At 43.4% G+C, this 14771-nt stretch overlaps 2 non-coding genes across 2 annotated transcripts; one reads left to right on the forward strand and one right to left on the reverse strand.

Annotated features, from left to right (window-relative positions):
- The first annotated feature begins 7803 nt into the window (after positions 1-7803).
- Positions 7804-7877, forward strand: trnat-agu (transfer RNA threonine (anticodon AGU)). Its single transcript has one exon. It is a non-coding gene; the product is annotated as a tRNA-Thr (tRNA).
- Positions 7878-12086: 4209 nt separating this feature from the next.
- Positions 12087-12168, reverse strand: trnas-uga (transfer RNA serine (anticodon UGA)). Its single transcript has one exon. It is a non-coding gene; the product is annotated as a tRNA-Ser (tRNA).
- Positions 12169-14771: the final 2603 nt, after the last annotated feature.

The following is a 14771-nucleotide window of genomic DNA, read 5'->3' on the forward strand; positions in this document are numbered from 1 at the left end:
TCCATGTCCTCCTGAAGTCTGCTATTATCTTGCTCATTACTTACTCCGTTGCCAACTTTTATATCATCCGCAAACTTCGAAATTGTACTCCCTATTCCCACATCCAAGTCATTTATATATAACAAGAAAAGCAATAATCCAAACCCCGACCCCTGGGGGATTCCACTGCATATTTCTCCCCAGTCAGAAAAACATCCGTTCACCACTAATCTCTGCCTCCTGTCCCTCAGCCAATTACTTGCCCACGTGACCACCGGTCCTTTAATCCCACGTGCTTCTCGTTTTTGAATAAGTCTGTTATGTGTTAATTTCTAAAATGTGTCCTGAAAATAACTGTAATTTTATTGTTAAACAATGAGAATACAGATATTAAGACCGAGTGATCGATCGGGTTCATTCCCAGCACCCGAAGGTGACGGGACCCGAGCAGGGGAAATCCCATCTGGGTTTATATTTTCCGAAAACCGAGACGGAAAATAGCAAAACTCATCCCGTCGAAATCCAACAATTGGACGAAGATCCGACAGCCTTTTCCCATCCCTGGTTTGCAGACCTGGCCGTTCAAGGAAGCCGGATAAGTCCATTAGGGAGTAACACCTAAAGTGAAGAAACGCAGACAGAGATAGAGAGATACATGCAAAGAAAAATCGTATAAATCTCCAATTCTGTGATTGAGCAGAATTTAAGCTGCAGCTTAGAGGAAATTTGTCGAATGTCGTGAAATCTTAGAGGTTTTTGTAGGGCTGGATTATAACTTTATTTCTGAGAGAAGTAAACACTGCCTGGTAACGACAGCTCTTCTTTATTTGAGCATTTCACAGTGGCGGTGTGAAGTGATTTCGAACCCCAGTGAATTTCAAGGCCATGCTTGACCTACTCTTTTGGTCAGCCACAGGTAGCACGCGGCTGTCGAGCAGACTGCGCAGGCTTATCACAGGAACTTTGTCAAACTGCATGTTCTCGACACGTATTCAAAGCTACACGTGCAGCCTGCAGCCGTGTGTGCATTGGTGGCTCAGTGTCGAACCCTCGCCTGCCGGCGGGAAACCAGGGGTTGGTTCCAGGCCAATGCAGCTTCCTTTACCTTTTTGTATTCTGCACCCATGAGATCGCCTGAATTGGGATAAATTCATGTTCCGGGTTCAATCTGTACAACTTCTTGAAAGATTATCTTCATTTCGTCTCCGTGTGTTTCGTGAACAAACCCTCTGCATTCTGTCCTCTGGTGCTCAAACAAGCTCTGCTGGAGATTAGTCAAACCTGCCTTTTACATCGCTGAAAATATGTGAGAAGCCAATTGGTGATTATTGACCAAAAACGGGGACACAACAGGGGTCATCCGGGATTTGAGCCAGTAAAACTCCCTGAGCGGGAATCAGATCCAAAGTCCAACTGGTAACAGAGCCGTGCAGCCAATGTAAAATTTCGCTGGCACGCAGCCGATCCGCATCCTTTCAGAACACCATGGCCATCCAATCTCGCTTTCTTGTACGATATACCATGCAGAGAAATATCAGGTTCTACACTAATTATTTCATATCAACAATATTAGTCACTCTTTATCAAATTTGTTTTGAATGTACGACTTGTTTTATCAAGTAACACTTTACAGAATGAATTACTCTGAAACGACATTGTCGTCTGTCTCGGTGTCGTCATGGTTTACACTCCACCAGAAGTACACTTTACTCAAATTGCTGCTTTCATTCACTATGAGAACGAAGAGCCATGAATGTGGAGACATTAGCTACGAATTAATCAGCTAGTTTGCACCTTTCCTTTTCCTGCTGTCTCAGTCTTTTTTTTCATTACCCTTCTCTGCTATTGTTGCAGGATAGATCAGCCATCGCCGTTCAAGGAAGCCTGAGAAGTCCATTGTGGACAATACAGAGAGACAAGAGACAGAGACATGGAGAGATGGAGAGATGCAGACAAAGAAAATAAAGAGTATAAATGTCAGGTTTTGCAAACTAGCAGAATTTAAGTTACAGATTGGGAGAGATTCCTTCTTGGGTCTTGAAATCTTGCAAGAGAAGATTGGACACAAGTTAAAATCATAGGCCTCGCTGGAGAATCTCTCATTCTGGGAGAGAGATAAATGCGGTCAATTAACTCCAATTAACCTATTTCAGCACTGAAGTGATCTTTAAACAGCAGCTCTGCGAGCAGAATTCAAACCTGGGCAGGAAAACCTCAATTGAATTTTGAGTCCAACGCTTTAAACACTCGGCCACCGCAGCTGTAAACGGCATGTTCATTCAGATCGGATTCCAAATGGACACATGCTGCTGTTACAAACGCGCGCATTGGTTGTGCAGGGGTCGAATTCTTACTTGTTACGCTGGAGACCTTGGTTCGATTCCCAATACAATGCAGGATCATTCTGGAACAATGAGGAACTGAGGAGCAAAAGTATACCATTTCGCCCCTCGAGCCTGTTGCGCAATTCAATGAGATCCTGGTTGATATGTAACCTAACTGCATATTATCGCCTCAGCCACATATCCCTAAATGCCTTTGGTCAACAAAAATCTATCAATTTCAGTCTTAAAATTGACAATTCAGTTCGCATCAACTGCCGTTTGTGGAAGAGAGTTCCAAACTTCTGCCTCCCTTTGCTTGCAGAGGTGTTTCCCAACTTCACGCCTGAAAGTCCTGACCCAAATGTTTCGGCTCTGTCCCCGAGTCCTCGACACGCTAACGGGCGAAAATATTTTTTTTCTGTTTCCCCCACCAGTTCCCCTTAATATTTTGAAATGTTCGATCAAATCAGCACTGAAAGTACTTATTTCGAGGCAAACCCGAGTTTATGTAATCTCTCCGCGTAAATTAAACTGTGGAGTCCAGGCAGCACTCGAGTAAATCGACGCTGCACTCCCTTCATAGTCAATATATCCTTCCGATGGTGCGTTGCCCAGAACTGAAGACAACACTCCAGGTGTGGTCGAAACAGATCTTTGTACAGCTGAATCATAATGCCTATCTCCTTGTATTCTAGTCGTCTAGATATAAAGACCAACATTCCATTAACCTTTTTGATTATTTTTCTACCTGTCCATGACATTTTAATGATCTATGTACATGGGCCCCTCAGTCTTTTTGGACCTCCACTGTTTCGAGCTTTTCACCATTTAGAAAGTACTCTGATTTATCCTTTTAGGTCCAAAGTAGATGACCTCACACTTGACGAAATTCAGAACCATTTGCCACAATTTTGCCCATTCATTTATTATATTAATGCCTCTCTGTAATTTTATGCTTTCATCTGCATTGCTCACAATGCTGCCCATCTTGGTGTCATCGGCAAATTGGAGATGTGCCTTTCTATCCCGTCATCTAATATCCGCCTGAATTGGGAAAAATCCAAATTAAGTTTCAATCTCCTCATCATCTTGAGACATTTTATTTGCTTCATGTGTGTTGCGCCGACGAAACTTCGGCATTCAGTCCACTGGAGCTCAAACATCCTCTGGCCACAATTCAGTTCTCCCAACAACAAAACTGAAAAGATGTGAGAAGCCAATAAAAAGTGGCTCGACCAGGATTTGAACCCGGGACCTCTCGTATATTACGCAAACGAAACTCCCTAACGAGAATCATACCCCTAGACCAACGAGCCGCTGTTAGTTTCGCTGTGCAGCCAGTATAAATGTTCGTTGCGTCTCACAGCCGATCGGCCATCCTTTCAGACCACTTCTGTCCATCCAATCTCGTTTTCTATTTGGGTGGACAGCAATATCAAGTTGTACACCAACTATTTCCATTCACCAATATTAGCCTCCCTTTACCAAATTGCTTTCGAGTCCACGACTTGAGTTATCGAGTGAGACGTTTCAGAATTAGCTGCTCTTAAACTACATTGCTTGGGAGGATACTGAGAGTCGTGTCGATTTGTGGCACGCTCTGTTCCCTTTGCATTACATCCTACACATAGAATTGAATCATAGAAATGTTACAGCACGGAAAGAGGCCATTCGCGCCATCGAGTCCGTGCTAGCTCTCTGCAAGAGCAATCCAGCTAGAACCTATCCCCGAAGCCCTGCATTATTTTTCCTTTCAAGTACTTATCCAGTTCCCCTTTGAAGGCCATGATTGAATCTGCCTACATTTCACCCTCGGGCAGTCCAGATCCGAACCTCTCGCTGTGTAACAAAGTTTTTCCTCATGTCACCTTTGGTTATTTTGACAATCACCTTAAATCTATGTCCTCTGGTTCATGATCCTTCCGCCAATAGGTACAGTTTCTCTCCATCTCCTCTGTCCAGACACTTCATGATTTTGAATACCTCTATCAAATCTCTACAAAACCGTCTCTGTTTCGAGGAGAACAACCCCAGATTCTCTTGCCTATCCACGTTACTAAAGTCCCTCGTCCATGGAATTATGCTAGTATTTTTTATCTGCACCCCTCTCAGGCCTTCACATCTTTCCTGAAGTGCCATGTCCAGAACCGGACACAATAATTCAGTTGTGTTCAAACCAGTGTGTTATAAAATTTCATCATGACAGCTATACTTTTGTACTCTATACATCTATTTATAAAGCTCAGGATCCCGTACGCTTTTTAACCGCTTTCTCAATCTGCCCTGCCACATTCAACGATTTGTACACATAAACCCCTCTTTGTTCCTGTACCGCTTTTACATTTGTGCCCTGGAGTTTATATTGCCTCTCCTCGTTCTTCCAACCGAAATGTATCACTTCTCATTTTTCTGCATTAAATTTCATCAGCCACGTCGCCGCCCATGCCACCAGCCTACCGATATCCTTTGAAGTCTATCACTATTCTTATCATTGTTTCCGACCATTCCAAGTTTTGTTTCATCTGCAAATTTTAAATTGTGCTCTGTGCACTCAAGTCCAAGTCATTAATATATATCAAGAAAAGCAGTGGTCCCAGCACTGATCCCTGGGGAACGCCACTGTACAACTCTCTCCAGTTCGAAAAACAACCGTTCACCAGTAATCTCTGTTTCCTGCTCTTAGTCAATTCTGTATTCATGTTGTTACTGCCCCCTTTATTCCATGGGCCGCAATCTTGATGATAAGCCTATCATGCGGCACTTTATCAAACGCCTTTTGAAAGTCCATATACACCACATCAACTGAATTGCCCTCATCTATCCTCTCTGTTACCTCATCAAAAAACTCTAACAGGTCAGTTAACCACGATTTGCCTTTAACAAATCCGTGCTGGCTTTCCCTAATCATTCCACCCTCGTCCAGGTGACTGTTAATTCTATCCCGGGTTATCGTTTCTAAACGTTTCCCCACCACTGAGGTTAAACTGACTGACCGATAGTTGCTGGGTTTAATCGTACACCCTTTTTTGGGCAAGGGTGTAACCTTTGCAATTCTCCAGTCCTCTGGCACCACCCACATATCTAAGGATGTTTGTTGATTATGGCCAGTACCTCCGCAATTTCCACCTTTACTTCCCTCAGCAACCTAGCATGCATCCCATCCGGACCTGGTGGTTTATCCACTTTAATTACAGCCAGCCGTTCAAGTGCCTCTGCTTTTTCAATTTTTAGACCATCCAGTATCTTAACTATACCTTCTTTGCTGAGACACTGGCAGCATCTTCTTGGGAAAGACAGATGCAAAGTACTCATTTTGTACCGAGGCCATCCCCTCTGCCTCCATCAGCAGATCTCCTTTATCGGGCCTAATCGGCCTCTCCCCTCCCCTTACAACCCGTTGAATGTTTACATGCCTGTCTAAAACTTTTGGATTCCATTTTATGCTGGCCGTCAGTCTATACTCATATTTCCTTTTTCACTTCCCCTCTGAACTCTCTAATTTCGGCCTGGTGAATGAGCGCATAAATAAAGTTAGCATTTCTTTCAGCCGGAAACAGAAAGTTACTGGTTGATTAATGGCGATTTGAACAAATATTCGTCTTTTTTACAGTGTTTAATCAGTTTTGACAAGTTAATACAGTGAACTAATACAGTAAAGTATTTTGTAAAAGTTGAATTCCTGATCGGGAACCGCCTCAGACAGCGCATTACTGCCCATCCCTGGGATACAAGATAATACCGAAGCTTTGACAACACATCGCAGGTCCCGCTGCAAAGACACAGCTTGCCAGCTGTTCAGCAATTTGGAGCCTGGATAGGGAGTTAAACGCTGAACCATCATCTCACTACCCACTTTAGTCTGATACTCTACCGACTGAGCTACCCAGGCTCGATACGACAGAAGCTCCCATCGTACGTATTCATGGGAGGTCTCTGAATTATCCCTGCAGCCGTCGAGCAAGGGTGAGGTCCGTTTGATAAAATTCTCAGTAACGTGTTGAGGAGAATCAATGTTCCTGTTGAACATGATGTAAGAAACATGGGCAGTGAACTCGTGAGTTTATAATTCTTCTTGTTTGTGCCAAATGTCTTGTCATTCGTTAGCAGCAATTAAAATCACACTTTACCCAGCGGCTCAAAAGCTGAACTTGTCCCACACGGGAGCTGGAAAAGGCCTTTCGACCTTTCAGCGTAGTAACATCTGTAAGCTGAATAATTTCTTCCGTTGCACAGTGACACCAGGCAGAATATTTCCCTTCCAAATTTTCCCCACACGACACTTCCAACCGATGAATATCGGCTTAACGAAAAGAAGAATTGCTTGTTTGGTTCTTTAGATTTAAATATCTCGTAACGGCCCCTTTGCCATGTGAGATGCCGCTAAAAGCCCCCTCTCCCCCTATGAACAAGTAAACTGGCACCTCCTATTGCAAGACGGTAGACCAGAGGAACCCAAGAGCCCACATGGGAACACTAAGAAGTAGATGCGTTATGGAACATACCAGTTGTACCTTGAACTCCAGTCAAAATGTTCGGAGTAAAAGGTTTGATTGTTTTAGAAGATGCTCGAACTCACAACCTGGTCATTTCAGGAGCCCATACTGCTATAAATAAGTAACGCACGCTCAATAATTGTGCAACACGAGAGCAGCGAACAACCGAAAGCATCAGCGCTCCTGCCAAACAGCTTCATTTTCGGTCTCTCAATTATCACTTCGAGATCTTTCTCAAACAGAAGCCTCCAATCCAGATGCTCTTCGTTAAATAACAATTCCCGAATCAAGAGAGTTTTGATCAATCATGACGAAAGCATGCACAATTTCCTCACCTATTCCTTTTAATACCTGGGATGGTGAACATCAGGTCCTGGAGATTTGTCTATCTTTAGCCTAATTATTTTCTCCATTGCCGTTATTTTACTTATACGAATCCCCGTGATTTATTAACAGTTTTCCTCGTGTCTCTGCTGTGTTAGCCTCATCCATTTCTGTGACAACTGTGCAAAGTAAAAATTGAGCAAATGCCATTTCCTGATTTTCAATTACAATATCACCTCCATCTGTTTTTAAGCGGCCCAAGTTACTCTAAGCCTCCCTTCTTTCTCTTAATATACTTGTAAAAACGTTGAGAGTTGTCCCCATTTTCCCTCACAAGTTTTTCTCCTTTTTCCCTATTTGCTTCTCTGACGATGTTTTAGGTTCAGCACCAAAATAAACAACACTTCGCTGTAAAGTTCGGCTCAATAGTTCTCCAATGTCAGAGCGAGAATTGTCTGAAGCCCTAATTTATTTAATGTAACAAATACAATCACACATAATCATCCGTGTATCAACGCACTGATGGATACACAAAGATAAACACAGCGAGAAATCCAGTCAGTGTCGGAATGCACAGGTGAACGGACAAGCTGAATGGACAGAGATGAAACGGCCTGAGCCCCCAATAGTGAAGTGTCGCTGATAGATATTAGTGAGGAGGTGGGGCTACTGAATCATCAATTGGCGCTGTGGCTTAGCTGGTTAAAGCATCTGTCCAGTAAACAGGAAATCCTGGGTTCAACTCCCAGCAGTGCCTTGTGCAGCTTATTATTTTACCTAATTTGTGGAATTAAGCGACAAAGTAACACTGTGGTGTTTGTCTTTTTTCAGGTTTCAGGAGGAAACGGATAACAAGATGACTGTTCAAAAACGCCCTTTCATTGTCCAGACAGACCTCTCATAGAATGTGCCTGCCACACGATAATTTAAGGACACGTTCTTGTTTCTGGGCTCGTTGTGGTGGGGGCATAATTCACGATTTGAGGTTCAAAGTCGGAACTCGTCCAAATTTGGACCTCGACTTGTGATCTTGGCCTGCGGTACAAACGTTTGCAAATAGTAAAAATAAGTCCTCAAATCGCTCCACCTGAATCTCCAGGCCCAGATGAAATATATCCCAGGATGTTAACAGAAGCAAGGAAGGAAATAGTGGAGGCTCTGACCATCATTTTCCAATCCACCCTGGCAAAAGGTGTCGTGCTGGAGGATTTGAGGATTGCTAACGTTGTACCATTGTTTAAAAAGGGAGAAAGGGATAGATCGAGTAAATACAGGCCAGTCAGCCGAAACTCGATGGTGGGTAAATTATTGAGCACAATTCTGACGGAAAGTATGAATCGTCATTTAGAAAGGCACGGATTAATCAAGGACAGTCAGTGTGGATTTGTGAAGGGAAGGTCGTTTGAATTGAATTATTTGAGGAGGTATCAAGGAGGATCGATGAGGGTAGCGCGATTGATGTAGTCTACATGGATTTTAGCGAGGCTTTTGACAAAGTTCTCCAGGGCAGATTGGTCAAAAATGTAAAAGCCCATTGGATCCAAGGGACATTGGCAAGTTGAATCCAAAATTGGCTGAGTGGCAGGAAGCAAGCGGTTGTGGTCGACGGGTGCTTTTGTGACTGGAAGGCTGTTTCGAGTGGGGTTCCATGCGGCTTCGTAATAGGTCCCTGCTTTTCATGGTACAGATCATTGATTTGGACTTAAATGTCGGGGGCATGATTAAGAAATTTGCAGATGATACAAAAATTGGTCCTGTGGTTGATAGTGAGGAGGAAAGCTGTAGACTGCAGGAAGATATCCATAGAACGGACAGGTGGATGGAAAAGTGGCAAATGCAATTCAATCTGTAGAAGTGTGAGGTAATGCATTTAGTCGGGGGTGGGGGGGCAAAAAGGCAAGGGAATACACAACAAATATTGTAATTAATTTGCCATTTACACGCCCATTCTGCAATTTTACTAATGACTTCCTTTATTTTTCGCATTTTTCCTTTGTATTAACTACAGCTCGCAATTAGGTGTCCTCCCTAAATTTTGAAATTGTACTTCCGATTCCCGTGTCCAAATCATGAATGTAAATTTTGAACAACAGTGGTCCCAGCACCGATAAATTGTGAACAGCAGTGGTCCCAGCACCGATAAATTGTGCACAGTGGTCCCAGCACCGATAAATTGTGAACAGCAGTGGTCCCAGCACCGATAAATTGTGAACAGTGGTCCCAGCACCGATAAATTGTGAACAACTGTGGTCCCAGGAATTGTGATCTTGAACTGCAGTTGAAACTTTTGCATAAAAGGAAATAACGTCCCCAAATCGTCCCACATGAATCTCAAACGCTTTGGGAAGAAGTTGAATGGAAACAATCAGGACTTTACAGGCATCTCAACGACCTGAACTTTCGTTGAATGAATTTTGTTAGCCATTACATTCGACCATGAAATCGCCCTTGACGTTCATCTCACTGAAGCAGAGTGTGGCCGCTTTGTATCTGTGAGCATGTCGGTCGCGTGTTTAACTTTGATATTGATCGCTTCCCATTTGTAAAATTTCATCAATCGTCATGGAAAAGAAACCGAGAATCGAATTGTCCCTGTAAGTGATGAAGTGAAGGGATTGGTGATCCAAGCAGATCTGGAAAATGCGTGGTGCAATCGGTCAGGAGTTCCAAATCCACCCTCCAGCCACTCGGCAATCATATTAACTGAGCTTTACTCTGGCCCAGTGTCACCGCACTGAAATCGAGTATTTGTGCGGCGTGTTTTTCTTCATAGTTGCTGGTTTAAGAGTGAAGACCGGCTTGTTGGATTTTCACTCCTGCAAGTTTCAACTATTCATTTTTGACTGACTGCAGACAGTTGTTATATTGGTCGCAACAAACTCAAGGTTTAGCCCAGTGAATTATTGGTTTAGCAGGTGATCTCTTCACCTGTTCTCGGCGGTGTTATCCATTAGCGTAAAAGTTTGATGGTTCGAGCCCTTATTTTATCCTCAGGATTCATCGCCTCAAAGTTCCAGGGTTTCAACGCATGTTTTGGAATCAAGAAAATGTACCGGAATCATTGCCAGCTGAGCAGGGATGATATTCCACCATTTACCCTGCGGTCGGAAATCAGGCACATGAATCATATAAAGGAATGGAACATTGGCTTCACGGTAATTACAATTCTCCTTGACAGACAAGCCCCCGAAAGGCCCGAAGGGAGGCCGCATTCGCAGCAGGAGAGCTGGTTCGCTGTGACATGGAGATTTCTGTAGTGAGCGAGACCAGTCTGTTTCTATGTTCAGAGAATAAATTTCACACCTTTATTTTGGAAAAGCAAAACGGTGGGGATTTTTGTCATAGCCCGATGCCTTTCGTGTTGTATCAGATGTTCCTCGTTGCGTTCCTTTCATCTTGATTGGAGAACCAGTTCGGGCGCTCCTGTGATAAACAGCGACAATTGCCAGTTAATGTTAAATTTAACAACGACTCCACTGCGTTTTTAATCCCACTCTTAAGATGCAGTCTATAAAATGAAAAAAGTTCATCACATTCAAAGCATAAAAATCTTATTAAAGTTTTGACCGTCTCTCGGTAACCACGTCAACATCGCCTTCAGTCTGGAATAGAAAGTTATCGATTGATTCATGGTGATTAAAACAGGGATTCAACTACGAACAGGATTCAATTAGCTTCATGTAATTAATTTAATAAGTTCATAACTCTTTTTAAAGTTAATTCCATAACTGGGAATCGAACCTCGCGGCGGTGAGAGGACCGAATTCTCACCACCAGGCCATTGGGGAGCTCCCAAGATTGCGCACGAGACAAAGTGGAACTGATGACATTATTTTTTCTTTCGCTCTTTCATAATTCATTCAGCTCTGTGTTTATTCTCAGGCCTCTTATCTCTCCTTCTTTTCAGCTTCTGACTGCGGATATTCCAGTGGCTAAATATGAATAATATAGAACATCTCACAGCCCCGGTATATTTGCTGTTTCTCTGTGCAGTTCTGTGCAAAATCAAACTGCACGCAAATACCGACTGTGCCTCTCTCTCACTCCCCACAGAAGCAGCAGGAGATGCCACTTTAAACTGTCAGTTGCTTCAAATGATTCACGATGGACCTGCGTGACCTTGCAGCTTTCCCAGGAGCTGCATTCGGTGCGTTAATTTTGGAAACGGAAACATGTCCATCAGCAGCTTGTGGTCGTATTTTACCTCACTTTCCATTTCATGTACATGCCTACTTGCACTTGGTGATGTCATTGCCTGAACATCACCTCTGTCGCGATATTATTTCAAACAGAAAATGCCATTTTGTGCGAGCAGTTTGTCTGGCAGGAAAATGACCTGAATTACAAAGGGCCAAGTAGGAAAGGCCGCGTTGCTCTGCTTGTTCGCAGCAACGAATTTTCAGCGTTTCCTTGGGGTTTAGTGTTTAGGATTCGGCGCTTTCATCACCACGGCAAAGGTTCGATTGTCGGTCTCAACATCCGCATATTATACACTCTACCATAAGTGTACTGTACTCAAATTGCTGATTTTTTCATTGTGAGGGGAAGAAACATAAACGTGTGGACATTAATTGCGAATTCATCAGCTGGGTTGCACCTTTTCTTTTCCTACCGTCTCAGTCTTTCCATCTTTACCCTTCTCTGCTGGTGTTGCAGGTTCCATCATTCTTCGCTGTTCACGATGCCTGAGAAGTCCATCAGGAGAAAACAGGCAAAGTCAAGAGACAGAGACAGGGAGAGATTAAAACACAGAAATAAATTGTATAAATGTCAAGTTCTGCGAACGAGCAGAATTTAGAATGGAGCTTGGGAGAGATTCCTTCACGTGTCTTGCAATTTTGCAAGAGATCATTGGGCTCCGAGTTAAAAGCGTCGTTGGCGATGGAGCACCTCTCTGAGGGAGCGAACAAGGTCCGTTCGTTCAAGTTCAGATTAATTTGAATACTGAACAAATTTTAAAAAGTAGCGCTGCGAACAAGATTCGAACCTGTGCAGGGAAACCCCATTGGATTTCAAGTCCAACGCCTTAACCACTCGGCCATCGCAGCTTCAAACATCGATGATGCACAGCTATAAATCAGAATGCGTAGGGTTATCACACGAGATCTGTGACACTTTGTTCTCTCAGACAGGTTTCCAACTGGAAACTTACAGCTTGTTAATGTGCTGACTTTGCTGTCTCGGTGATAGAATTATCATTTATCACGTGAGAAACCGGGGTTCGATTTCCGGTTCGTTTCGGATTATTTTCATTCTCCATTCATACGATCGCGTGAATTGTGCGACATTCGCCCTCAGCTTCAAACTGCGCACCATTTCGAGACATTTTCCATTCTTCACGTGTGTTGCGTCGAAGCTGGGGAGGAAAATCACATTGCAAGTCCTACGCCTTAATCATTGGGTCATCGCAGCTGCAAGTGACAAATCCGACACGGCTGCAGAAGAGAATGAAGAAGGTTATGACAGGAGAACTCTGAGACTGTATGTTCTTTTAGACAGGTTTCGAAGCGAGCGCCTGCCGCCGGCTGCTGTGCGGACTTTGTTATTTCAGTAATAAAATTCTTAATTTCTGCTCGGGAGGCCCAGGTTCGATCACCGCCCAATAGAGGAGCATTTTTCATTCTCCATTCATGAGTTCACGTGAATTGGGATACATTGACATTCAGCTTCAATTTGAACACCATCTTGTGACATTTTCCTTTCTCCATGTGTGTTGTCGTCGACAGAACCTCTGCATTCTGTCCTCCGTGCACTGGAATTAAGACAATCCTGCCGACTACACCGCTGACAAGACGTGAGAAGCCAATTAGTGATTTTGAACTAAAAATGGTAACACCGCAGGGCTCATCCGGGATCTCTCACATAACAATCAGCAAATCCCCAAAGCGAGATATCATACCCGAAGACCAACGAGCCACTGATAACAGAGTGGTGAAACCAATGCAGAATTCTGTGCCACCCACAGCCGATCGGCCACCATTCTGTCCATCCTATCACTTTTTCTATTCCGATGTACGGCAATGTGAAGACGTACATTAACTATTTCATATCAACAATATTAGCCTCTCTTTACCACATTCGTTTCGAATGTGCGAGTTGTATTATCAAGTGAGACTTTGCAGAATTAATTGCTCTAAAGCGACATTGTTGTCTGTCTCGGCATCCGCAGATTATCCACTCTCCCACAAGTATAACAGTGACTACACTTCTAAAATACTTCATTGGCTGTGAAGCGCTTTGGGAGGTCTTGAGGTCGTGAAAAGCGCTTTATAAATAAAAGACTTTGTTTTTATACTGGGCTAAAAGTACTGATGTTTTCACTATGAGGACGAAGAGACATCAATATGTGGGCATTGGCTACGAATTCATCATCTGGGTTGGTCCTTTACTTTTCCGACCGTCTCAGTCTTTCGATCTTTACCGTTCTCTGCTGGTGTCGCAGGTTCGATGAGCTTTGGCCGTTCAACGAAGCCTGAGAAGTCCATCAGGGGAAAACAGAGAGGAACAGAGACAGGGAGAGATAGAGAGATCTAAGTATAGAAAAAAAGCTTGATTATCAAGTTAGCAGAATTTGAAATGAAGCTTGAGCGAGATGGAATCATACATTCATAGAATCGTTACTGCACAGAAGGAGGCCATTCGGCCCATTGAGCCTTCCCCGGCTCTCTTTAAGAGCAATCCAGTTCGTCCCATTCCCCCGTTCTTTCCCTGTAGACCCGCTAATATTTTTCCTTCAAATACTTATCCAATTCCTTTTAGAGAGTCACGATTCAATCTGTTTCCACCACACTTTCCGGAGATGCATTCCAGATTATAACTACTCGCTGATTTAAAACGTTTTTCCTTATATCGCCTTTGGTTCTTTTGTCAACCACCGTAAATCTGTGCCCTCAAGTTCTCGACCATTCCGCCAACGGGAGCAGTTTCTCTTTATTTACTTTATCTGAACCCGTCATGACTTTGAACACTTCTATCAAATCTCCTCTGAACCTTCCCTGCTCCAAGGCGAAGAACCCTAGCACGAGGCAAATGCGGTCAATTAGCTTCAATTAATTTAATTTATTTCATCATTAAACGGACCTTTAAAGACAGGCCTTGTTTTGTGGAAGTGTGAGCTGGTGGTTTAAATCGCTGGTTTCAATGTTTGGGGCGTTTCTCGATTCGAATTTTCCACTGACAGAATTTCTGCAAATATCCATTTTGACTTGTTCAAAGAAAACCCGATTGTCGTGCGATGGAGCAAAGGATGTGAAAGAAGCTGAAAGTGAAAGTGCAGATATTAGTTTCATCACGGGGACAGGACACGTTTCCACAGGTAAGGAAATCTCACCTTCAGATTCTTTCCAGCAGAGTGGGTCATGTGATCAGAGTGACCGGGCTCCAGCGGCGCAATCGGTCCTTATTTGAGTTACAGGCTCAGGAAATACCGGGGTTTTTAATTCGAATCTCAGCAAGATCAAACAATCCTTTTCCTTGTGAACATTTCGACCGGAGTTGAATGTACAATTGATGTGTTCCAAAATTCATTTAATTATCTGAATTGCCATGTGGTTCCTCCGGACGACGCGGTTGTAAGCGCAGATGAGATGTTTCGTATTACTTGTTTACAGGAGGGAGGCTGCGGTTTTAGAGACACAAACTATGACTTTGA

This window comes from Heptranchias perlo, chromosome 20 (genome assembly GCF_035084215.1).
Source record: "Heptranchias perlo isolate sHepPer1 chromosome 20, sHepPer1.hap1, whole genome shotgun sequence".
In the NCBI taxonomy this organism is placed as follows: domain Eukaryota; kingdom Metazoa; phylum Chordata; class Chondrichthyes; order Hexanchiformes; family Hexanchidae; genus Heptranchias; species Heptranchias perlo.